Source organism: Lichenostomus cassidix, chromosome 1Aa, assembly GCF_008360975.1.
Source record: "Lichenostomus cassidix isolate B80296 chromosome 1Aa, HeHo_3.0, whole genome shotgun sequence".
Taxonomy (NCBI): domain Eukaryota; kingdom Metazoa; phylum Chordata; class Aves; order Passeriformes; family Meliphagidae; genus Lichenostomus; species Lichenostomus cassidix.
Genome location: NC_139480.1, coordinates 42,372,348 through 42,397,455, shown reverse-complemented (window position 1 = coordinate 42,397,455; position 25,108 = coordinate 42,372,348). Strand labels below are relative to the sequence as shown.

Here is a 25,108-nt window from a genome sequence, read left to right as displayed (position 1 = left end):
TACATGCATCCAGACCTTCCTGGGCATACAGCTTTTGGTTCTTAGCTCTCTGATTCTTTATGTTTTATCTACCACAAAAGGTAGTTTGAGCCTTTTCATATCTGTTAAAAAAGTGGTTTCTGTCTTGATTTGGGTGATTTACAAGGTTTTACTATTTCTCAGTTATTGAACATTCTGCCTATTTACATTTACTAGCTTTGTCAATGCCTTAACCTTAATGGAGAGCTAGCTTTCCTACAATTTACATATAATAATCTCTGATGTGAGACTTTCTTCCTATTAATACATTTCAAACATGTGTTTTGTTTCTCTTTCGGGCTCAGGGGTCAGTGGGAAGGAGGGCAAAGGGGTGGAATATGCCACCGATTAAAGTAAACTCCCCAAAGGCCAATTATTCATACCAAATTTCAGTTATTTTACAAATTCAGGTTATTGCATTTCAATTTCTCAAGCTTGAGGCTTCAAGACCTTGGTCACACGAGAAGCTGAATGGCCACATAGACAGATAAAGCCAATGGCCTCTGGAAGCATTTTAGTTTTTTGGGAATAGGACAGGATGTTCAAAGCAGGAGCTTCAGTGGGGAAAGATTTAAGTGCAGAACACTGCTGACATCAAAGCTTAAGTGCCTAAAATAGGGGATCCCAAATTAACTGATGCACAGTTAGTGGGTTATTTTAAGAATGAATTTCTTGGCAAAGAATGACAACAGTATAATATACTAGCCAATACCGAATTTGCCCAAGTCTGTGTCCACATAATGTGTGCTGAGGCTGATAAAGAAGACAAATAAACTGTTTTTCTTGTTAACCATTGCTTTTTCTTTGTACACCATTTTGAATGGTTATTACCCCCTGGTGGGACCCTGGTTATTGAGTTTAGTTTTTCTAATTATGACAGGTTTTATAACACACAGTGTATGTGCATGCTGATTGTGTTCATCTCCTGAGTGATCCCACCCCCATAAACTAATCCAGGTTACAATTCCTCTTGCTTCTTCACATTTCAGCTACCAGCAGTGTATTCACTTTGCTCCTTTTTTTTTTTTTTGCAGTGAGAACTTAAGTTATTCCCTCAGTTCTACATGGGCTCTTATAGCTTCATTTCTGTCCAGTTATGCATAAAAGTATTTTCCTCACATTTTTCAATAGCACATTAGCACTGAGTCATGCTTTCTAACCTTCTGACTGAATGGCTCTGTGGGTTCCTTTCCATTGCTCATATTTTGTGATTTTTGTTCCATTTCCATTTGCACTTTTGTTAGTCCTCTCAACTGTCTTTAGCTTTTATAATGTTTTAAGTGATTCTTTTGACATCTGGAGTTGCTGAAGTGATGCACAGGGTGGGTCCAGCTCTCTTTTCAGGGTGACATAGTGATTATCTCTCGAGGTCTGAACTGCAGCCTGAGCTCATTCTGAGCTCCATTTCACTCTGCTGCAGGTTTCTTTGAACCACTGGAGCTGTTATATTAATAATTGGATTATAAGCATAGTTGGCTGTTTGATCCTTCGTGTGCTTTTGATGCTAATTCTACTTTAGCATTTTGAGTTGTTTTAATGTGAATACCTTAAATAAAGTTAGTTTCCCAAGATGTGCACAGACTTGCTTCAGTGGATCAGGCCCTATTGTCTGCATTAATTTTGGAGTTTTGTCTCCCAGCCAGAGTCTGTCAGAGGTGCATGGAATTTGACATATATTTTCTTTCTCTCAGGAGTGAGATTCAACATCCACTGCAGGACTGACTTCAAAGTGCAGCCTCTATGGAAATTTAGCCTACTTACACCAGCAGGTCTATGAGTCACTGTATTACAGTATCTCATCTGCTGGAGTCCACAAAGCATTTCATAGTCTTCTTCATAAACAATGTGTTTAGGTCATTCATTTCCAAAGGAAAAAGTCAGAAAAGCATAACTTCTAATATCCAGTTAAACAAACAAACAAACAAACAAACAAACCAACAGTCCAAACCCAAGCCATCAACACAGAATGGTTTTTGGATTTTTTTTTAATTTTACTTTTTTAAATTATCCTGAATGCCTTTTCACATCAGTGTGGTAGTGTAGCTTTGTGCCACCAAGTCAGAGTTTCTTCTGGAAATATGTGTAAATTGCCTTTGAGCCATAAGTGCTCTGGAGCAGACCTGTCCTCTCCAAGACAAGTCTTCAAGGGTATTTCTGTTGCTCTAATCCACTCAAAGTGAGTTGCTGAAAATCTCTGGACTCTCTGACAGATGAAAGGGGGTTGACTGGGAGACATTCTGTTCTGCAAGAAACTCCAAGCACAATTCTCTGCAAGGACTTCTCACCAGTGAAATGTAGGCACTCTGAAAACAAGAACAAAGTAAAACTACCAGCTGTCAGCTAGGAGAAGGAATAAAGGAGGGAAGGAATTAACAAAACTTAGTATGCAGTTGATAATTAATTTTAAGGTGCTGCAGACTGCACTTAGCTTGTATAGTATTTAGAGAGAAAAAGATATCATCCACAATCACTCATAGTCCTCTGGTTTCCTATCAAAAGGTTGTTAGGCCTCACCTCTTCAAAGATTTGTGCACATATTTAATCTTACTGGCTTTACAAATGGTAAAATTAAGCATGTAGTCTCTGCATGAAAAATATGTGTATTTTTTTTCATATCAGCCAAAGTAAAATGCAAGAGAAATCAGGGAAGATTTCCAAACCATTGTGTTTAAACTTGCTTGAAGGGGTTCCTGAGGTGCATCTTCCTTAGATTTCTCTGTTACTCCTGAGTATCAGGATTGTGATGGATGCACATGATTTTATTTGAGTTATCTGAAGTGCTTTGCAGTGAGCAAAGTTTTCATTTTCCAGTAACTGAGTTTTCAAGAGGGAAAAAATTTTCATTTGTGAAAGAAACGCAGAAAACACACTCATTTTGGAGCAAAAATGAACTCATAATAATCTGCTTTGATTAAAAAACCAAAGAATTTTATTACTCAGATATTAATTTTCTACAGATCCAGCCCCTGATTAGGGAGGCTCTGCAGTGCACCTTTCCCTTTCAAACCTTCTTATTTGGTGTATTCATTTCATTTAACAATAAGAAAATGAAACATTACAATGCAGAGTGAGGAAAGACAGCCTTTTAATACTATTTGGTTTTTTGCCAGACATTTTGCAAGTGTTCCTGTTAGGACATATTACTTGAGCATATATACTACATTATATATATACAGCATATTTATATTCTTACAACATGTTTAAACTTCTCAGCTATAAATTTCTTGTATATCTAGATTCTCCTGGGAAAGCAAACCTGCACAACCTGCCCTTGTCCTTCTTCCTTGGCAAGGTTAATGCAGCTTTTGTCAGGTTGGGGGAATCTTGAAGACAAGGTCATCACTCCACAGCAATTTGCAAATGGGTGTGTTTGAAGGAAAATGGGAGAAAATCAGAGGGGAAATCTGAATGAGTTGTGTGTGATGAAAAGATAGAAAAGTGAGAATTAGAGATCAAAGTCTGTTGATTCAGTTGTATAATTTGGCCTCACTATCAAACACAGGTTACAGTTCACCAGGGGAAGTTTTTCTGCTTGCTTGTTCTTCTCCCAAACAGAGAGGAGGGAAGAGGAATGGAGCAAGGATGCACTTCTCAGCTCTACCCCATTGTTTGAATATAACCAAACTGTAGCAGAGCTCAAGTTGGGGGTATTTGGCACATAGTTGAGTAAAATGTTCCCTGCCTGCTTTTTTTAAAAATTTGGGAGGGTGGAGGTGGGGGGGTGTGTTTGTTTCTGGTTTTGGTTTGTTTTTTGGTTTATTTGTTTGTGGGTTTTTTTTAGGTTTTTTTTTCCCTCTCTTTCTTTGGAAGGGTTTGTAGTAAACTCTATTAGATGTGAATGTTTAACAGACAATGAATTTTGGATTTTTTCATTAAACATAAGGCAAGTTCTTTGAGATGCTTCTCTTGGTAAGAAATGACAAAGAATGCCAGTGGGAATACTTATATGATCCTTTATGTTTTCTTGCTTGAAGTATGTGAACAGTGAAATTGCAATTGTGAAATGCCAGCAGGGATGAACTTCATTTCTTCTTCCTCAACAAGTTCCTACATGCACCTATTGCTACAGAATGGAGATCTCCTTCTTATGTCTTTGCCCAAAATTTTTAAAAAGACCCCAAAAAATGGCAAGGAAAAAAAAATCCTACATTAAATTTAAGACAAAAGGAAATAAGCTGTCTGTAGGGAGTCTGGTGCATACTTTCTTAAAATCCTGTTCCTACTGACGTCTCTCTGAACTTTTTGATGATATAAAGCATGGCCAAATTTTCTTCACTGATGATGAAAACTTGACCTCCTATTTCTTTGGAAAGTCAGTTTTATTCTTTGCTTTATCTCATCAAGGGGTTTTTAGAACAACCTAGTGCTGCAATACTATCCAAGATTTACTTATGATGCAGATCTGTGGGGGCTGATGATGTATTGCCCTGGAGTATTTTTCAACATGTCTAAATAACAGATAATTTTGTTCCTTGGCTCAAATAGGAAAAGATAGAGGGGAGGTGAGAAGTAAGTCCAGCAGAAGAGAAACTACTCAAATTTCAAGCTAAATTCAAAACCTTGTCTTAAATTTGTGGGATCTTCAACATCTTTTCCCTGTCAGCTGAATTGTTGTAAAGGATAAAAATGTTATTTTGAAAGGAACAGTAAAAATTTCCTTTAGGAAAATATTGAAATGAACACCTTGTCCAAACAAGCCTTTCAATTAAAAAAAAGTCATCATAGAAATGTTAATAGTCACTATTTAAATATTTTCCTGTTACTTTTTGATCTTTCCCCCTGTCAGATTGATAAAATATGAGCTGCTTTCTTTCCCTTAAATTCTCTGGGAGTTGTGAGGAGACAGAATATTTTTAAAAAGCTCTGTTTGCAAAAGACAAACCAAAAATGTATTTTTATGCATATTGATTTGCATCCTTCCTGGCTAAGCTGTAAAAATATCTGTTTTTTTTCCCACAGAAATTCCTATTCTGTGAGATGTACTCCAGTCTCCTTTATCCAAAATACTATTACTAATACCTTTTCCTAAAGATGTTAATTTAATTTCTGTGCATCTTTCTTCCTGCCATAATGGAAAGCCCCTCAAGTATATTTCCATGCCTGCTGCTGTTTGCTGTATCAGTTCCACATGCTAATGTGATTTCCTGCAAGAAGAGATGAATATATTCGTTCTGCAGTGAAATCAGGAAAGAAAAAAAGCTTGACCAGTGCTTTAAAGAGAGTAATCTAAATGGAAAATATCACACTGGTTCTATAGTGTGAGTGTTAGATGTAAAATCTTGCTCTAGCACACACTCCAGACTTTCTCTGCTTTTCTGGCCAGTGACGGATGTTGTTTCTGCCACCTGTTTGGAGACAATTGTGCAACTGGGACTGTGGAATGACGTCCAGTTGCCTTTTTTAGAATATGAATAGGACTTTTGAAATTGGCTGTGCTGAGCAGTTTGGGGCTGAATCACTCTGTAGACTTGCCAGAGAAAGCGTTTAGCTGATGGACAGGAGCCAAAGCCCACTGAATCTCACAGCAAGGCTCTTTTTGGCTCTGGCAGGCTGTGGCTTAAGCTCTGCATGAATGACAGTTTCTTCTCTGGAATTATCAAAAAACTTGTAATTTTTAGTTTCTGGCTTTCTTTTTCCAAAGCGTTTCCCCTATATTTTTTTCTGTTTGAACCACCACTGCCTGGTTCTGCTCTTCCCTCCTCTGAATGGAATGTGTATTTGATGGTATCGTGGATGTTTCATCATGAAAAATCAGGGGTAAGGAGCAATCCCAGAGCTCACCTGGCTGAGTACCCACTGTCCACTTTTACCCACTTTTCATTTCTGAGAGTGTGCTATTTTGAAGTGCCTCAAATACTGTCAGACTCCAAGCTATTTTGGACATGAGCATGTCATTTCCCTTCCTTCTGCTGCAATCACAACTGGATCCTGAAGGCACTTCCCCTAACAGCCCTCAGTTATCAACGGCAGGAGTTGCAGTGTATTTCCCTTCACAAAGACTTTTGTTGCCAGATGGGAGTTGTTAGTTGTTTATATCAGGCTCTGAGTAATGCCCTTTTGCTAGCACTGTACACAATGTTTTTGGTTTTTTTGACATTTATCCCTGCTGTTGTTAGACAATGTTAGCTTTGCAAGTTGCAAAGAACAATCTTTTCCCCTCAGGTGTCATTTTTTGTGCATTTTGCTCTTTTTTTTTTTGAGATTCTTTTCCAATTTTAAAGGTAAAAAGAATAGATAAAAATAGAAAAATTAACAACAGGCTTAGAGGCCTTTCGCAGTCTGCAACTCACTGCTGTGGATAGATGTTAAACATAGATTTGTGTGTCCACTTTCAGGCTTCTCAGATGCCATTTCTTGTTGAGTCCCCTTTACATCTGTTACAGCACACTTCTTTCATGCTATTTTCCTTGTTTTTGTGGGATGCAACCTAAATTGTATCAGCCCCAGCATTTCTGTTAAATGGTAGGAAAAGCCCTTTGTCTGCAGACCTCACTCCATCATAATTCATTTAATAAGACCTTATCTTAGGGGCCATTGAGCTTATCCTCTGAGAAGAACACTTAAACCATGCTTATTTTGAATACTGACTTTCAGTATTTTGTCCATCACTCTGAAGTCATAACTTGATAATGAAAACTGTCCATGATAACTTCAGCATCTCTTTCATTCTTTTTCATTTCACAGATAGATGAAATTTTTTATCCTTCCATCTGCTTGCTTCCCAACTTTTTTGTGTGTTTTTATTCCAACAAAGTTGGCTTTAGCATGACTGTATAGACTGTAAGATACTATACATTGCTGTGATTGCATCAAAACTGTGGAGACACCTTCAGAGCCAAATTATCATACTTGTTCTACATTTCTACATAGAAGATGGACAGCCCATGCCTACCACACTATTTCCTTGTGTTGCTTCTTGCACAGATATGTAAAAATCTGCTCCAATGACCCACTGTGAGGAAATGTCCCAATATCTCATGGTCTCCCAGGGATCAAACTCCCTGTAGATCTCCTAAGAAGATGTGTGTTTTTGATCTTCCACACTGGCCAAAGAAAAATTGTGTTTTTTGTAAGTTTATGGTCGTGTGCACTCTTCCCACCAGAACTACTACTGTCGTACTGAATTAGAACCTCCCCAGAATGCTCTTTCTTACTTCAGTTATTTTTCACAAACCTCTCTAAAATAACCCTTACCCCCAAATATATAGGCAACTGTGCATTCTACAATGACAGTTATTTTAGGAGAAACTTGTCAGAAATTCTGATCATATCCTAATTTTATGGTTGTCCTTTTGTCTTTAGCCACTACTTTGGAGTCTCCCCTGACTTGGGGCTGTGGAAGGGTTTGTGAGAACAGCCGAAGAAACAGATGACTGTTGTTAAGACTCTGCCTTCTCTCCAGTACTAATTCAGCCATGGAGAAAAATAAAGGAGAAGTATGCCCTCAGGTATGCTTTTCCTTATGCATATGCTCAGGTCCCATGAAAATATTTATCTGTAAATTAGCAGCTTGGTTTAGTATTGTCTCAAGGTTATCTGGTTGCAGGGTATATCGTGCTCTTCATAACAAGAGAAAAACAAGTTTAATCACTGGAATTCTGTTATTTTCATCTGCAATAATATACAAGATCAAGGTAACAAATTTTTTTGCCAGCTGGAGCTGCGGGGTAACAGGCTGCTGCTGGTTTTCCCTGTAGACAGCAGTAAAGAACACATTTTGTGTCAAAGTAATTGCACTAACAGGTGCCGTTGAGCAACTGTGTTTTGGTTGCGACACTATTGTGGCTCATTGCTTACCACAAATGTTTATGTATAAAAAAATTCAGTTCTGCTTTTAAATTCCTATTTAACTGACAAGGAAGAATAGGGTAGACAATGATGAAGCAATAACTACAGTTTGAAAGGGAGCAAGTCTTCTTCCCATTTCTGGTGGATGAATACAACTGTTCTATACACTGATGTAATGGGACAGATATGAGATCTCCTAAAGATGGATTTGCCAAATCCAAATTTAACAACCTAAAAATGGGAACAGTGGCTTTAGCTGTCTCCTCAGTGTACCCATAAAACCAAAATGCACCACATACTGTCTAACCTAGATGTCTGTATCAAAGTTAGTGTGTGTCTCTCTTTGGAAGCCAAACATTTATGCTTGCATCCTGCCAAATGTATGCAGTATAAAGACATCAGCTCCTCATAACAATACACTGAGAACAGTCTGGGGACAGAGCAGAAATCCTACAGTTGTGCTTTTTTGTCTAGCACCTCCACTTCTCTTGATGCATCTTGTGCCTATATTCTCCATGTTTTGTTGCTCCATGTTAAGCTGCCTTAGCTTCTTCCTTGAGGATTTTTTCTGGCTCTTATTATGGGTAGACGACTTTTGCAAGGACTGCAGAGTTTGATATGGCCTCCTTCCCATGCCTTCTTCAGCATCCATCTTTTCTGAATTTTCCTTCCTAGAGAACACCATGTTTGCTCACTTGTGGGGGTTCCTCCTGGTCCTGCAACTGCTCTCTTTTTATGTCTATACACGTTAGCCTTAGTTTGCTGAGCTTTTCAATCCTTCCATTTTTTTTTCTCTCTAAAGCCAATGATTCTCAATCCTCTTTAATATCTTTATTTGCTGTTCATCACTGCTGCACTAAATGTACACATGCATGCTCTGAGCCATTGCCAAGGCAAGTGTACATGCTGATACCCAGACTGCAGTGAGAATGGTTTAAGATAATTCATGTTACTTTGCATTTTCTAGGCTCGATGAGTGCCCACAGTAATGAAGGAAGTCTGAACCCTAATTCTACATTTTGGCACCCCAAGACTTCACTGTTCTTCCCTTCACCTTTAATTATTCCTTCTCTCTGTGACTAGTAATCCTCTCTTGGGTGCCATTCTCAAATGGCAAATTTGCCCTGGGAACAGCAGTGAGGAAATCTCAGTTTGCAGTATGTGCATCTCCTCTCATCAAACTGAAAGCCAGGCAAGTTCACTAGACAAAAAAAATCTAGATTTTCTGAAAAGCTTGCAAGATATTTGTACAAAACTGGAGGCATGGAGTGACTAATGGAACTAGATGAGGAGAAAGTGTATAAATTTTATCACTGAACACTAAATTTCATGTAAAGCATCTGGGGGATTATCTGAATGCGAAGCTTAAGCTTAAACTTTTGGATTGTGAAATATATGAAATTAAAACAAAGCCAACCAAACACACACAAAAAAGTGGGCATCATACACTTGGGGTAGAATAAGGTGTTTCAGTCCCTTACAGCATTTTCCTATACCAAGAGGGTTTGTTCTCTGCAGCAGTGGGGCAGCAGCTGCCATCTCACTGCAGAACATGACAGATGGTGAGGAGAAAAACTCTGCTCTGCTTTTGGTGAGTTTCTGGGCTTTCTTCTTTCTGCTATTTACATGGCATGGGAGATAAGACAGCCTGATGAAAAGGGAGCATTTTTATGTGCCATTTTGTTAATCAAAATACCCACAAGATTATCACTCATCTGTTTTGTTGAAAATGCAGGTGAAGAACAAGAGGTGATTTATTTTGGTGAAGTCAAAGGGGAACTGTAACTTCCTGCAGCAGGAAACCACCACCTGCAGAAAGAAGGTTGCAGGGTAAGATCTGAGCTGGAGCTTGGACTGTGGACTCTCAGAAGCAGCAGGAGGATGAAGAGGGAGGGAGCAAGGCTGATGTGGCTCTGGCATGAACTGTGAGAGTATAAGTGAACAGAAGGAGGGCAGGGATGGTTTGCCCAAAAGAAGATAGGTACTGTTTAACTACACAAATTCATCTGCTGCACGCCTTCATGCAAGAAGTCCACAGTTTCCCTGAAAATGCTGTTGCTGGGAAGGGGAGAGGCTGCTTAAAGCCTGTTTCTCTTTCTGGCTGCAGATTGAGTGTCCACTATTCCCTATTAGAAGTACTCCCTACCTGACCCTGAGGAGAAATATTTCCCTTTTCCCTGGACCAGCACATGTGGCAGTTACTTTTGCAGCCCCTTCCAAAATTTCTTTGGCTGAAGCAGGACTTGACCCTTACTCAGGAATGGCTCAGCACTTTTTAGACCTGTTCTTTAACTCCAAACTTTTCCCTATCAAAGGATATTTTCTGGCCAACATTTCTATTTGCACACCGGAATAATAAATGGATAGCGCCAAGATTTTTCATGTGTCTCCCCACACCCATAAGATTTTTAGAAATCAACTCCCAGTCAGGAACTATAGAGATACTAATGTTTAAACAGCTATTTTCTTATCAGTGTCCTTCCCAGTGGTTTATTCCCACAAACTGTCTGCTTTCATTGTTGTGCAGGGTAGAAACACAAGCTGACAGTAAGCAGTCTGCCAGTAAAGCATCAACAGGAGCAGTAACAGCCAGGTAACCTGGCATGATGCAATCCACAGAAATCACTCTGAGATGTTACCTTGGGGCTGGACAGAGAGGGGAATAGCAGATGTACCTTCATGGTATTTAAGATACAGATGACATTTAAGATTTTAACTGTTCCCTTAAACCAATCTGATATTCTGTTTTCTAAATTTGAAATTCAGAGCAAAGACATCCCTGAGCTCAAAAGAAACAATAACCTTCTGATCAGAGTGTAGGAGAGATGGGTATTTCAAAAAGGGTTTTTTTATCAGTACAGCTACAGTCTGCTCACCCCTCCTCCTTCCTCCCCTCCTGCCAAGTGTGCAGTTACAGAGAGTGATGCCAGGCTGATATGGTAGGTCTGTGCTCATGGGCAGTGATGGTGTGTTGGAAGGAATGCTGTGAGAGGCTGAAAGTCTGCACTGCTCTGGAAATTAAAAGTTGATGGTCTATGACTGTAGCTGGATTAAGGTTCTTCCTGAAAACTGAGAAAGTGGAAAGCGATGAACACAGATGTTAATTTCCTGGGAAAGAGGGAGGAGGTTTACATTTCTGTACTTATAGATGTGGGGAAAAATGTTCATTTGAAGTATGTGAATATCCAGCAAAATCTTTTTCCCTTCTTTCACGCAAGTTCTCCTGCTAGCACTGGGGGAACTATTTTTCCCAGGTTCTGAGTGGGAGGAAATTGCACAGAGTGTTGTTTCAGGGCATTCGTGCTCAGGTTTGCTCCCAGCAGAATCAATGGGGTTGATGTTGTCATGAGAGCAGCAGCGAGGCTGGCTGTTTCTCATCAAGTAATGATACAGACATCAGGAAGAAGTCACATTTTCTCCCCTAAGACAAGAGAGAATGGCAATCACATTTTGTTCTTTGCCTTTCTTTTAGCACAGCTTTCCTCTAACTCTTCAACTTTTCTCAGCTCTTTGACAGCTAGTTAATTTTTGATAAATAAAACACAATTTTTATCATGATCCAGTCAATTTTCAATACTGATTTCTGGGCTTAAAATGCTACAGGTCTCTGCATGAATCACAAGGAAACAAAAGACATTGCAGATTTCATGGCTGTTTACAGTAGGGCTAATATCAAATCCTTTACCCAACAAAACACATTAGCTCAAAACTCAGAGGACTAGAAAAAATTACTTTGCTTGATTAGCTTTAAGCTGACATGTCTGAAAACATCAAACAAGGATCAGTCTGCTTTTGAAATTTGTTTCCAGTTATAGAACATGACCTTCTGGATTCCCAGCAGCATCACATCCTAACTTAAAAGAGCTGCACTATCCTCTCCCCACAAAGGTGCCTCCACAGACTCTGCTGTGTTGGAAAAAAACACTGGAGACCCCTGCTGAAATCTTCCATCCATGTTCAGAGGTATGGGGCATCAGGATGATCTGGTGAAGATGCAGAGCACAAGTTCTATGAGGAGCGGGTGAGGGAGCTGGGGATGTTCAGCCTGGAGAAAAGGAGAATAAGGGGAGACCTCATCACTCCCTACAATCCCTGAAAGGAGGTCATAGCCAGGTGGGTCTCAGTCTCTTCGTGCAAGGGACAAGAAACAGAACAAGAGCAAATGGCCCCAAGTTGCACCAGAGGAGGTTCGGATTGGAGATTAGGAAAAATCTCTTCACCAAAAGGGTTGTCAATCACTGGAACAGGCTGCCTCGGGAAGGTAAGAGGCTAGCTGGTATGTGAGAAGGAGGTAGTAAAGGAAATAACAACCCTAAAATGATTAGGTGTTTATTTTTGGGGCTATGAAAGAGAACTGTGCTGATTTAAAGTGGGTAATCTTCTCTCCAGCCTGTATAGCACTTTCAAACAGGTGACTTTAGCTCACACAGATTTCAGTAGACTGAAGTCCTATAAAGGGCAAGGACCAAGAATATTCTAGCAGTTTACACCCTGTAGAACAAGCATCCAGTGTTTTTGGTTGTTTTTTCTTCGGTGAGTGTTCTGTGTGTTTATTTTTCATTGCCTTTAGCAAAAGTATCAATGAACAGAATTTTAGAACCAGGCATGAATACACTTCTCTCAGACCCTTACAAGTGATATACTGGTATTTACCCAGTCAGGATAACCAGGTCAATTGTTTTTGGCACAAATCCATAAGCATCAGTTCCTCTGTCTGGCAAATCTGTTTTTGTAGCCATCGTCAGCACTCTGCTGTCTAGTCCACTTCCAAAACATCCTGATAGAAAACAAGGAACAGATTTAGCAAAACAGTCAAGTCCATGTAGAGCAAAAGCAGTCATCTGAGGCAGGTGAGCTCCATACACATATGTAGTAGTCCAGTGAACTGCTAAAAATATCTGTAAACCAAATATATAAACTAAATATTTAACTGCAGTTTAAAATAGGTGGGATTTTCTCCAATGCCAGAGTTTTAAAGTGGAACCCATAGTACATACTTTGACAGCAATCTTCAGCAAATAAGAAAATTTCACCCTGTGATCTGCTTTGATTTCTCCCTGGTCCTTTAAAATTATCTGCCAAACTTAGCTATAACATCCAATATTTGGGTGGAATATCTTTGGAAGCAGTTAAATGGAATATAATGTATTTATATATTGTGGGGGTGACAACTCATGAGTTACAATAAGTGCAATGCCTAATGCAATCAATTCTTTAGAAATTAATAAGGTTAATTTTATAATCAATTTATAATCTTTATACACATAGCAATAAAAAATAAATCTAAGGGGTCACCAAGCTTAGAAGGATGTCTACATTAAACTTTGGTCTTGTAAAGTGAGCAGACATTTTCAAATAGTAAAGCGCTGTGCTTCAGACGACCGAGAAAATGCTACAACATGAAGTTTTCTATGATACTTTGTAAACTGCTTCCCCTGAAAACTGTTACCAGATTTTAGGTGGTAAAAGTTTTCAGAGTGAAGAAAATCCATATTCCAAGAACTGGGAAAAGGGCTGGTTTGCATTTTAATTTTAGGCATGATATCAAAATATGCTTGAGTTCTGTATTTGCACTAGTAATTTAATAATCTAAATCGTGCTTACATGGTGCTGAACTAGAAACTGGCCATTACAACTCAGGAAAATTATCTTGGAGTTGCTGTTGCCAAAATCAACTCAGTGTGCAACATGGACAAATAAGCCCAAAAAATGTTGGGCATCATCAGGAAGGATGCTGAGAACAGGAGATGCTTTATTTTCTGCTGTTTGAAATGTCATGTGTCTTCACTTTGAGTATCATGTGAAATCCTCTCATCTCAAGGAGGATTTAGTGAAGGTCAAAAAGGGCAGCTACAGAAAAGGGCAGCCACAATGTTCAAGAGGATAGAGCAGCTGCCTTAAGAGAAGAGATTTGATATCTGGGACTGTTTAGTTTGGAAAACAGAAGGTTTTGTGATAAAAGGAAGACTGTGGATACATTGAGTGAGGAACTCTGGGCCTATGCTATCAGATCAAATTAGTAGAGGATCAGCTTAAAGTTAGTGAAAGGAAAGATTTGTTTCTTCATTGGGCATCAAACTTCTGGAACTTGCTGCAGATGTTACCAGCAGATTCAGAACAGGATAAAACACATCTGTGAATTCTAGAGGTAATAGGCAAGGAGGTGCCTTCTAGCACCCCCAACAAGGGGAAAGGAGAGAAGAATGTGTCCTTGCTCACATGCACTTCCCAAATCACATCTGTTTTCTCATTGTTGAAAAAGAATAGCATGCAGTATGGGCCAATGGACTGACTCAGTAGGCACTAGTTACAGTTTTATGCTGTACAGCTGCTCCCTGTGCTGAAGAGGATTTTAGTGCTAGTTGTACAATGCTTTTCTTAAAAAAGAGAGCAAACAAGCTGACAGTGTGACAGGATGGGCTACTGAAATAGTAGCTGGAACTTTTCCCTCCAGGAAAGGCGAACATTCCTGGAAACGCTTAGAAATTTTTACTAACAACATATTTTCTCCCATTTTCTCACCATTGTTTTGAGACAATAAGGAGTGATACATAAACCATTCAAATATAAGGGAAAAGGTGTCACAATACTCTATGTCTCCTTAAAATATAGATAAAAGTGTAACCTGTATGAGTAGAAAAGCTCTTGTAGAGTATTTCCCTTCCTGTTATCTTTTCACATTTCACATATCTGACCCAATTTTAGTAGGTTAACAGTACTCTCTCTATAGTCCTTAGTTTTCATTTGCCATCTTTTGTAAAAGCCATCCAGTCTCACCCTCCTGAGTCTCAAAGCAGCTTTCTGGAAGGTTGTTGCCTATCCTTGACATGAGATGAAGAGTGGAGCTTGAAGAGTGAAGAAGACCAGCACACAAGTACCTGTTAAAATCTTCATTGCACAAATATGTCTCCTGATAGCATTTCCAGACCTTTATCCTTGAACTTCACGTTGTCAAAATTGAAGAGAAAATAACTCTTTGTTTCTGGACAAAGAAATTCACACTACTCTGTTGTGTGAGTCCTATAGGCAGCATGAGGATTCCTGAGTGTGAATTGTTTGCTTACAGGCTTTTTTTATGCAGGAGGTGCACATGGCCATTTCCATTTTCCCCTCTCATGCACACTGCACCACTTAATAAACGGAGGATGATCATTGTAGAATTTTCTCTCTGCTGCCCCATAAATAATAAAAAATAAACAAAGATGTGTGAAGCTAGGCATGAAGGATATTGGTGGTTTGCCATTTATCTTTCAAGCAGCGGCCAGATATCTCCTGCCAGTTGTGCATTTTGCCAGGTAAATTTTATGGTTGTCTTATTGGATGCTCTGCGTGTGTGTTCACATGTGTCTGGGGACCACTAAGCTCATTTCAGGTGAGATGCACGTGGGTTTGCTGACAGAGACCAGTTGAGTCAAGATCAATAAGATAATAGTACAGATCATATTTGCGTTTTTTTTCAGACTTTTGCCAAAGACCCTTGATTTAGCAACTTCTTGTTTCCAGCCTGGTGACAAGTACTATTCAACACTTTCTCTCTCAGCAGAAACCCAGAGCTGTGAATCTGCATGCTCTTACTCCCAGTTGCAAATATCCTTACACAGTCCATCGTTCACTGATCCAGAAGTTGTAGTCTATGGTCTGTGTCTATGCAGTAAAGAAATATTTGAGAAATTAAGTTCAAAAGAAAATATTTCACACTTCTGAGCCAAAGGTGTCCCAAAAATAAAAGTCATATTCATGAAGGCTGGACCTTCATACGTTAAATTTCTCAAAGTATTCACTCCTCTAGTGGAAAACAGGAGGTGACCTACAAAATAAAATTAAGTTACAAACAACTACAGTGTTCTTCCTGTTCGGTGGGTTTTTTGGCTTGTTTTGGGTTTTTTCATTGTTTTAGTTGCTGCTAAACAAACCATTAAATAATTTGGGGTTTTTGTAACACATTAAATGCTGACAGATTAATAGCCATGGTTACTCTGTCAGTGGTGTGGGGAAACAGAGCCCTTCTGGAGGCCCTCGGCAGAGCTCGTGCCCACCAACATCACTGAAAGTGTTCTTCAGCCTTCCTGCTACAGCTGAGAAGGAGAATAGCAATAGGACTCTAAGGTATGTCTATGCAGAACAGCTGTCAAAGTGTCACACTCTGTTTTGCATATTTACTAGGTAGCTCTGCCAAGACTTGGCACACTGAGGAGATAAATCTGCGATTCTTGGAGCAGTGCAGACAGTGGCCTTGGAGGAAAGATCTCTGGGTTGAAGTGGGGCATCTGCTGCAGCCCTTTGCTTTCCAGGCACAGAACGCTTTTCACAGGCATGTTCATGTCACACAGACCTAGTTAATAACGGGATCCAGTCTCTGCTGGTGCAGGTGCTGAACTTGTTTTCTGTTTGGCCAACTCCTGCTTTGGGATATATCTTTGGACATGCTATCTCAGACTGCAGTAGACCCATAGTGAGGGTTCACTGGAGTGCTCTGGCTTAGAGATAGAAATTCTTGCTGGGGTCTGTTTAATCCTGGCTATGTACAGGGGCTCATTCCACATCATCCGCAGAAGGAATTTACAGCACTGAGGTTTGTTTGCCTCTCCGAGCTCGGTTTTCATTGTTTCTCAGAAGTGTCTTTTTCTCTTTAGGTTTGTCACTTGGCAAAATGACTCATGACCACTGTCTGTGTGGGTGCATGGACACAGCATGCAATTTCTGAGCTCATTTCCATCATGAAGTCACAGATTTTAGGCATAACTTTAGGAAGTTACTTCAGCTGTTCCAGGCATCTCCTCCCCACTTGCACGTGGCTTTCCATTTCAGTGGAGATTGCTACCGTAGCTCAACTTAGATGTGAATATCTAACAGCAGAAATCATGATGAATACCCTTTGGTTACTCAAATTATTATTTGAAAAAAAAAATATTCTCAGTAATGGCTGTGTAAAATTTCAAGCAGTTGAACAGCAAAGGTCAGAGTGCAGCTTAAGGTGCAGGCTTCGTGCAAGCCCTAATTGCTTCCCTGGAAACTTTCCAGCTCCAGCAGGTTTGTCCCTCAGCTTCTTTCCCAGTTAAACCATAGAAGTTTGAACCAGTCACTGCAATGCAAGCTGCTGACAAAATAGCAATAGTGTATCTGTCCTTCCTTGCCAAGACCAATTAGATTCAAATGCCGCAAACATTTCCAGGAGAATTAACATGTTGGCACCAAGCAGGGGTTCACGAGAATTGCACAGATGCAGCTGGGGCTTTTTTAAGTGCCACAGAAAAGTAGGCATGTGGCAATGAGGTAGGAGAGGGCAGGCATTCTGGGCCATATGACACCAGGAGCCACTGGAAGAATTGTCTGGGGCAATGTGCCAAACTGGGGGTGTTGAACCTGATAGATGTCTGCAGTTTGCCAAGATGCCCTGTTTCCTTCTCACTTTGTTTACTTTTCCTCTCTGCTGGATGGATCTGACTTTTCCGACCTCTTCTCTTCCCCAGCAGTGAAGTCCATACTCTTTGCACTTTTCTGGGAAGAAGACAGTGCCCATCACACTAAAGTCTTTGTGTTTTCATAAGGGATTTAGAGGGTTTGGACAATGGTGATTTTTTCTGACCCAGAGGAGGCTGATCTGGGGGAAAATACAGTCTTCAAGATATAAAGCAACATCTTGCTTTGAATACTTTTGGTGGAGGGAAGGAGTGAGGATTCATAGCTAACAAAATATTTCTGACATCTTAATTTTAAGGGACATTTCCCTTTAATGGATTCCAAATCGCTCCACAAATGAGTTTGTGAAAATTTATATGTAGGGAGATTTCTGTGAACAAGGAGAGACAAGATTAGAGTTCTTTTGAAACTTCCTGCATGTGCCACCACTGATCCACTGATGGGAAAAACATCACTATTTAAGCATCAGCACTGAAAAGCCTCGCTAGAAAATGTACAGATTTTGCTAATATTTTCAAAAATGCCTGCTTATTTGGGATTTCAGAGTTCTGTATAAATCTATTATGTAATGTAAGCAATGCCTTAAGTCCTAACTTTCCAAAATTCCCTATGTTCATTCTCTGAAAAAATCTGTTTTGTTATCAGATGTACAGAAGTGTGGAGAACAGTCCTTTTTAACAACTGGTGCTTTGAAAGTGTCCTCAGATTGGACAAGGCATTGCTAACAAAATATGTTCTGTAAAGCAGCAAGAGCAAATCAAGATCATATGCTATTATGCTTTTTATGGGAGGTATGCTGAGCAGCTAGAAGCAAAGTAAACCATAGAATTATGCCTCTATGGCATGAGAAATGTTGCCACAAGGAAATTAAAAGCTGCACACAATTGCAAGTGTTAATCCCCACCTTAGACACTGAAAAGACCCTTGAGTTTCTCTTTGGCAGAGCTTCAATTTCCAGTTTTTGTGTGTGCACAGTGCTGCCCTGGCAGACACATATGGACCTGTGCCCTGCCTGTACCTATTCAGCAGGAATGTAAACAAGACAGCGACGCTGCTGGTTTTAGCTGCTTGATCTCTTAAAATCACCCAAGGAGAAATCCTGAGTGTTTCTTGTGTCTCTACGCTGTGTGAGCATGTTCTGTGGTGGAGAAAGTAAATTGTGCTCTTTGCAAGTGAGCCCAAGAACAGAGCATAAACTCCTTGTGACAGAGAAATGAGAAGTAACACAAAGCAAAGGTTAAATCTGCAAAAGTGTCATTCATTCACTACCCAGCAAATGAGGCTGGGGCAATCCCTGAGCAGAAGCATCCAAGACAGATGACGTGACTGCAATCATGTATGTTGGCATTTGTCTTGCCTGGCTAAAGCTCTCATGCTAACCACATTGCACAAGAACTGATATGGAAAGGTCAGATACATTGCAGAGCTGAGAAGAGAGCAACTCTGGGGCATTTCAGCACGTTGCAAATGCTTACCAGACCAAAAACTGCACAGGATTCCTGGGGAGTCCATCTCATCAAACCTATTTAATACTTACTTGGTGCTGCTACGCTTGCTGTTTTTTGTTGTTTGAACTGTGTCTGAATGTCCTAAGGAAGGCTGTGAGAGAGGACATCTATAGCCCATTCCTGGTTTTGGTTACTGTCTCATTTTGAAAGGCCTCAGATTTTCAAATCTGAAGTGTCTGACCCTCAGTTTCTCCTTAATTAAAGAGATGACACTATATGTGGGTGTGTCTATCACAAGACTTAAATCACTCTTTTCAAAGCACCTTAATATTTCTGGAAGAGCTAAAAAACTATCAGATAAAACTTTGATAAGTAGGAATACTGCAGCTGGCAGCTGCTGTTTCACAGCTGTGGATCTCTCCACCATGCCTGTGCTATAGTAATAATTAACATGACAGATACACAGCATCCATGTTTGCTTTTCAAGTCTAGCATTGAGTAAACTCAGCACTGACCATGTTATGAGTGCATGAACTCTGTTGACCCTTGCCTGCACCACTTGGGAATGCAGTGTACTTAATTATTGTTATTATTTGGAACAGAGGGTTCGATCAGTGCATGATTAGTGAAAAAAGTCATGTGTACATCTGTGGGCATTCAAAAGCACAAGAACATGGTTTCCCCACAGTGGGAATCGTGACATTTTTAGAATTACAGGCAAGGTTAAACCCTGCACTAGGTCAAACTATGAAATTCAATAGTAAAGTTCAATACACATTTAAGCATTTTCAGGTGTGGGGTCTAAGTTCTCTGTGCACTACTGAAACACTGTTTTTGAGAGGGCTGGGGAGGAGGAGAAAGCACGTGTGGCTTTGTTTCTTGCTGCCACATGACAAGAAGTAGCTTAGTCTGCCCTAAGTCAGGTGGAGAGCAGGTGGTGTAAGTTATACAGCAGAACAGCTGATTCCATGAAATGCGTCTCAAAATCAGTTTAACAACCGAAGGCAAGCACAGGCTGTGGTTTAATGACAGCTGAGTGAAGGCTTGCATTGTACTGATAACATCCTGTATCTCTGCTGCTGGTGTGGTGTGTGCACACGTACTCCTTTGCAGCCAGGAACCTCTCGACAGATTTTCACACTGGCTGCTTCGCCTGTTATTTAACAAGTTATTTTCCTCTTCCTGCCACAGCTTTATTTTTGTTGCTGTTGCAGTAGTCAAATAGTCCCTGATATTCTCAGAAATTCTTCAGAGTGCTGCTAATGTTTTGATTGATGTTTTGCTGAAATTGGTTTTGCTGGTATTTTTTTAAATGTCACATCTGTTCTCAAAGAGCAAGCACTTAATTGGTGTACAGTGCTGGATTGGATTCAGTACCTACGCACATATTAGCAAGGTACAAAGCTGCACAGGTTGTCACAACATGCTTGGAAAAGAAATCAAAACCAAAATCAAAATCAATAAAATTGACATCTCTCATAACTTGTCTGGTGTCTTCTCATGCCCATCCAATTTTTAATGCATGGGTAAACACTTCCTTATTCTATATACTGTATATATAATATACAAATCGTATACCCCAGTTTGTCACAGATAGCAATTTACTTAATCAGTGAGATCATACATAATTCCCATTTCATAGCCTGGGGAATGGAAAAACAAAAATGAAATGGCTTGACATAGAGGCCAGAAGTTCAGCAGCAAAAAGCCTGCATAATATCTAAAATTCATTTATTGTAGTCCAGTGGTCTGTCTGCAAGGAATTTTTGCCTCAATATTTTGCAGTATGAACATATAAAAATATGGAACAATGGTATTAAAATACCAGAAATAACTGAAAGAAAAACAATAGACAAATTTAAAAAAATAGAAATAAAATACTTTCTAAGTAGATACACCAAATTATCTATTCAGTTGTGACTGTTGCTTTCCACTCCACTTTCTTCTCCTAAAACAATATCTGATCTACATTCCTGTGTGTACTTTCTGCATTGACAGGTTTGTATTTTTCTAATTAAAAAAAACCAACTAAGAAACAAAAACAAACCCTTGAAATTTTGACTAGCTTCTTTTTCTCTAGGAGAGTGAAAGGAAAGCATGAAAATACAACAGAACTCTTGAAAGGCAAGGTTTTCTTTTCTTTTTGTTTTGTTTTTTGTTTGTTTGGTTGTTGTTGTTTTCCTTTCACTTAGTACACTTTACAAATGTGCTGTAGGCTCAGTTCATAGTAAGAAAACATCTTATCTGACAAATAGTAACTGATGCAATATGATTTAAAAGTCTCCCCCATCATGCAGAAATTAAAATCCTCTCTCCAGGGACATTCCTCAGAGCATAAAGCAGAGCCTTTCTCCACATTTAAAGCATTTTGCAGAGTGAGAAATGACAATGAGCCACAAAATCTGGAGGGAAATGATTACTGAACACTAACATGTGCTCCAAGCACGTGGAGGCTGTCAAATGCACTTCAGGCAGGGAAATGAGTGTCCTGATCTGTCCGGGGGGAGGGCAGCTTCAAGAGATGTTGCTAACAGAGTGGTCAGAGCCTCAAAGGCTGCTTTCAAAACAGCAGCAGATGCAGCAGCCAACAATGGAAAGGTGTCAGTGTGTTCTGTTTGCAAATGCATGTCTTATTGTGCCTTTAATACTCTTTTCCTAAAAGAGATGAGAATAATTGTCTCCACTGTTATTACTATCATGTATAAAAATGGCATCAAAATAAGATAAAGGTTGCCTACTCAGGCACTCAGAAGTTAAAAAATAATGGGATTACTGTTGCCTTGACAACATTTCTCTCTCTTTCCCCTGCCCCCAGTTTCATTCTTGGGAATGGCTAAACCAATTTGCTGAAGCTCTATCAAATAATTAAATAAAAGATTCAGTTGTGGGGTGGCAAATAGCATCAAAAACTTCCTCTTGCCTTTCCCAGAGTCTAACAAAATTCTATCCAGCTGAAAAATCGGGTTTTGTGATGAGAAGGATCAGGTATTGCCACATACCTTGATGGCACTTGTAGCTCCACCGACATTTTCTCCTTTAATTTAATTTAATTTAATTTATTTTACAAACATCCCTGAAGGCCCCATTTCATGTGCAAGAGGTGAGACCATGTAAGCAGCAGTGCAGGGATCTCAGTTCCTTTTAGCTAACCAAGGAGGGTGGGCATCCTACACTACTAAAGTGAAGCCTAGGTGGGATTGAAGAGGGACAAAATGATGCTGGAGTCAACCCTTTGGTGTTTTTAGCACTATGCATCATGCTTGGGTGACCCAAATTCAACCCAGATTGATGTGCCTGGCAAATGGAAAGAACTCTGCCCCTCTGGAGAGCACTGGAGGGTCTGCAGAGGTGCTGAGCTGGCAGCCCCTCTGGGCAGGTGACAGTGCCTGGTGACATCCGGCTGCTCTCTGGCTGAGCTCTGAATGAGGTCAGGCAAGAGACTGATAAATGGCCCTGCCTTGTCAACACTGCTGTCATTGGTGCTGTTATCACCCAGCAAATGGGAACATGGAGGAATTTGCATTCTTGGCCTCTCCAAAGCTGGAGAGCAAGTGGGAACAGGAGCTGTGGAGGGAACTGTGTTTGCTCACACCACTTATATTCTCCTGCAAAGAAGCTCAGTGTTTGCTTTGTAACCAAAGGGTCTTTGTAGGTGATTACAAAATATTATGCCATGGTTCATTTTTCATGCTAATTGAATTTATGATGAGGTTTCTTTCAAAGAAGGTACAGAACATTTCAGCATACACTGTCATGGCTGAAACATTAACAAACCACCAACCTGGTGCAAAGCCCAGCAATATTGTCATGCTCCTTTCCTGGTGTCTGGGCTAACAAGGCATCCAAACATGCAAGGCAAGGTGGCATGCAGAGGGGTTGGAAAGGGACCCAGCTGACCAACACAGTCTGTGATAAATAATCTGACAACACTGTGACAGGGGGAGAACTGTGGTTTATTTAAAAACTGAGTTCTCCAGGGGAAAAAAAAATCGCTAAATTTGCATTTAATGACACGTCTTTTAAAACCAAAACAATTACAGCTGAATTAATTTTCCTTCCTTTTCTTTTTCTTGGAGCACAGTCAGCCCTTGTTTGTTGCTTAGGATTCCTGCTGAATGCCTTTCTGACTCAAATCAGAGCCCTCTGGCAGCTCCTGCATTTGCCTCTGTGCCCAGCCAGCACCATCAGTGGTGTTTCATCAGCACAGGGGCTGGTCCTTCAGGCCCATCAAGTCCTGCTCTGCAATCCCTACTCAATAAGGGGTACCAATGATTGGCCCCACAGGTCCTAACTGGTATGTTTGTGAAAACTGGACCTAAAGTCACAAGCAGAGTCATCCATGACTGACTCATGTGAGGTGACTGTGTGGCTCATTCTTGTGCTGGGAGTGCTGGGTGATAGGCTGGCTGTGACCTCAGACAGAGGACTAAGGACTTCTGCTTCGAAAGCATCTTGTCCAATTAGATATTTTGTTAATTGGTCAATCTTGGTATCCTATAATAGGTGTTTACTTTCAAGGGAGGATGCCTAAAGGATTTGATATGTCTTGTTTCTGCAGCTCTGAATCTGTCCCACTTTGACAGCGAGCTTTTGTCAGTGCTAAATAGCACTTTAAGTTTTAAATCTAAAATCTTTGGATTGATTATGATTGGAGGCAAGAAAATCAAATACTGTATTTCCCACTGGTGACTGTCCTCAATCCCTGCCCCTCCAATGCACTCATGTAAAAAAAAAAAGTATTCTGTTTTCTAAGCAAAGCATTAAAGAGTGCTCTTCTCTGTTCAAAATACCTTATTTGTAAATACAGAGGTGGTAGGAAATGGGCATTATATTAAGGTCAGATTGCAGCTTGTGTAACACATGGGAGCAACCTCAGCAGAGCAGTCTACATGTAAGCCAGCTAAAGATCTGGCCTATAAATTGATGGTTCATAAATATGGAATAACAGGTCTAAGAACACCAGACTACCAACAGCTGCTATAAAGTGGAACTGGTTGTCCAAAATCCTCCAAATACATTAATGTGCTGCTTTACATTTTATTGCAGAGACGGATGATTGGTCCTGCTGGCCAAAACCCAACTCTTCCCACAGAGGAGAATGATCTGCAGCTGAATTACCTCTGATGTTTGTATTCCATATTCCTTTCAACACTGTGACCATTTTGAAAGCATAATGAAGTTTGGTCATGCATGACAACAATTTTTGCAGCAGAGTAACATGTGAAAAATCTAAATCATGCTGGAAATTTGAAAGGAAAATCCATTTGATTAGGATATATGGTCTGGGAAATGCTCTCTCTGTTGTATTTCACATCAATAAAAGCTTCTTTTGATTTGATTTGTGTGCAGTGAAGCTTCACTGGAGAGATTACAGGAATTCTTGCTGCAGAATTGAAGCTGAGACATAGGTGGTAGATCTATAAGGGTGGATAAGCATTTTTGGCGAAAATATTATTGAAAAAGTAGTTGGTTTTGCTAAAATTATGTTCCTCAGCCATGACTTCTGTCAGGGAGAACAGCAGTGTAGCATTTAATGGCACTCAGCAGCACTAAATGCCACCACAAAGCAAAACACAGTGTACACTGAAGGGAAAAAAAAATTACCTGGTTAAAATTTGGGCAGAAAAACAGGTATCACATCCTGCTCTTCTGAAATAAAATGAGAAGAGCCTTGATGCAGACAGTAACACCAGTATTTCTTCTTCTGGACAATTTTCTTTTGCACATCCCACTTGCCTTCCTTTTTCTGTTCGTTTGTTTTCCCCCCCACTTTGAGCTTGTGTGTTCCCTTTTCCATGGCTGGCCCATTCTGTCTTTTTCCCCTGTGATTCTCCAGCCAGGATTCATCATTTGTGTAGGCAAAGGCCCTGCTGAGGGGGACAAGCACTAGATGGAGGATGCTGATACCCTGTAGGACCTTTGCTCAGGGTGGGTCTCTGTTTCACAGCTCTTCTGTCTGAATTCACACCTGAGGCTTCCTGCCTGGAAGAGCCCAAGTCTGTTTACCTGACATGGGACAAAAGTCATTGATTTGCACCTTTTAATATTGAAGAGATTTGGGAGCAATTTCCCATCTGTTGTTAAGCCGAATGGCAATTGTTTCACAGTCTGTTATCATTTGTACCCTAGTTATTCTCACAGCTGCAGAGGAGACTCTGGCTGGTCTTTGAACTTGCAGCTCTTTGTTACCATCTCCCAGCAAAGAGGCAGCTATCTGCCCTATAATGACTCCTAGTGTGGCTGACAGCAAAGTCACACAAACTGAAATTGCTGCTGAAGGTTTGCTTGTTTTATTTTGTCCTCACAGGGGCAAAGAGTGTTTGTAGAGTCAGTCATGCCTGTCAGCTGGGAGGAAGTAAACACCCTCTGGAAAACACTTGGGAGCAGATTTTAAGCCTCTTTGCCACTGCCCATGCCATGTGACTGCTCCATAT

General features: G+C 40.2%; 1 long non-coding RNA gene across 2 annotated transcripts; it reads left to right on the top strand.

The window, feature by feature from the left end:
• Positions 1 to 5,377: 5,377 nt before the first annotated feature.
• LOC146443531 (uncharacterized) lies at positions 5,378 to 24,865 on the top strand. Of its 2 annotated transcripts, XR_014848124.1 has the most exons (5): positions 5,378 to 5,775; positions 7,321 to 7,466; positions 8,774 to 9,397; positions 9,542 to 15,912; positions 23,721 to 24,865. It is a non-coding gene; the product is annotated as an uncharacterized LOC146443531 (long non-coding RNA). The 2 variants fall into 2 exon arrangements; XR_014848123.1 differs by lacking the exon at positions 8,774 to 9,397.
• Positions 24,866 to 25,108: the final 243 nt, after the last annotated feature.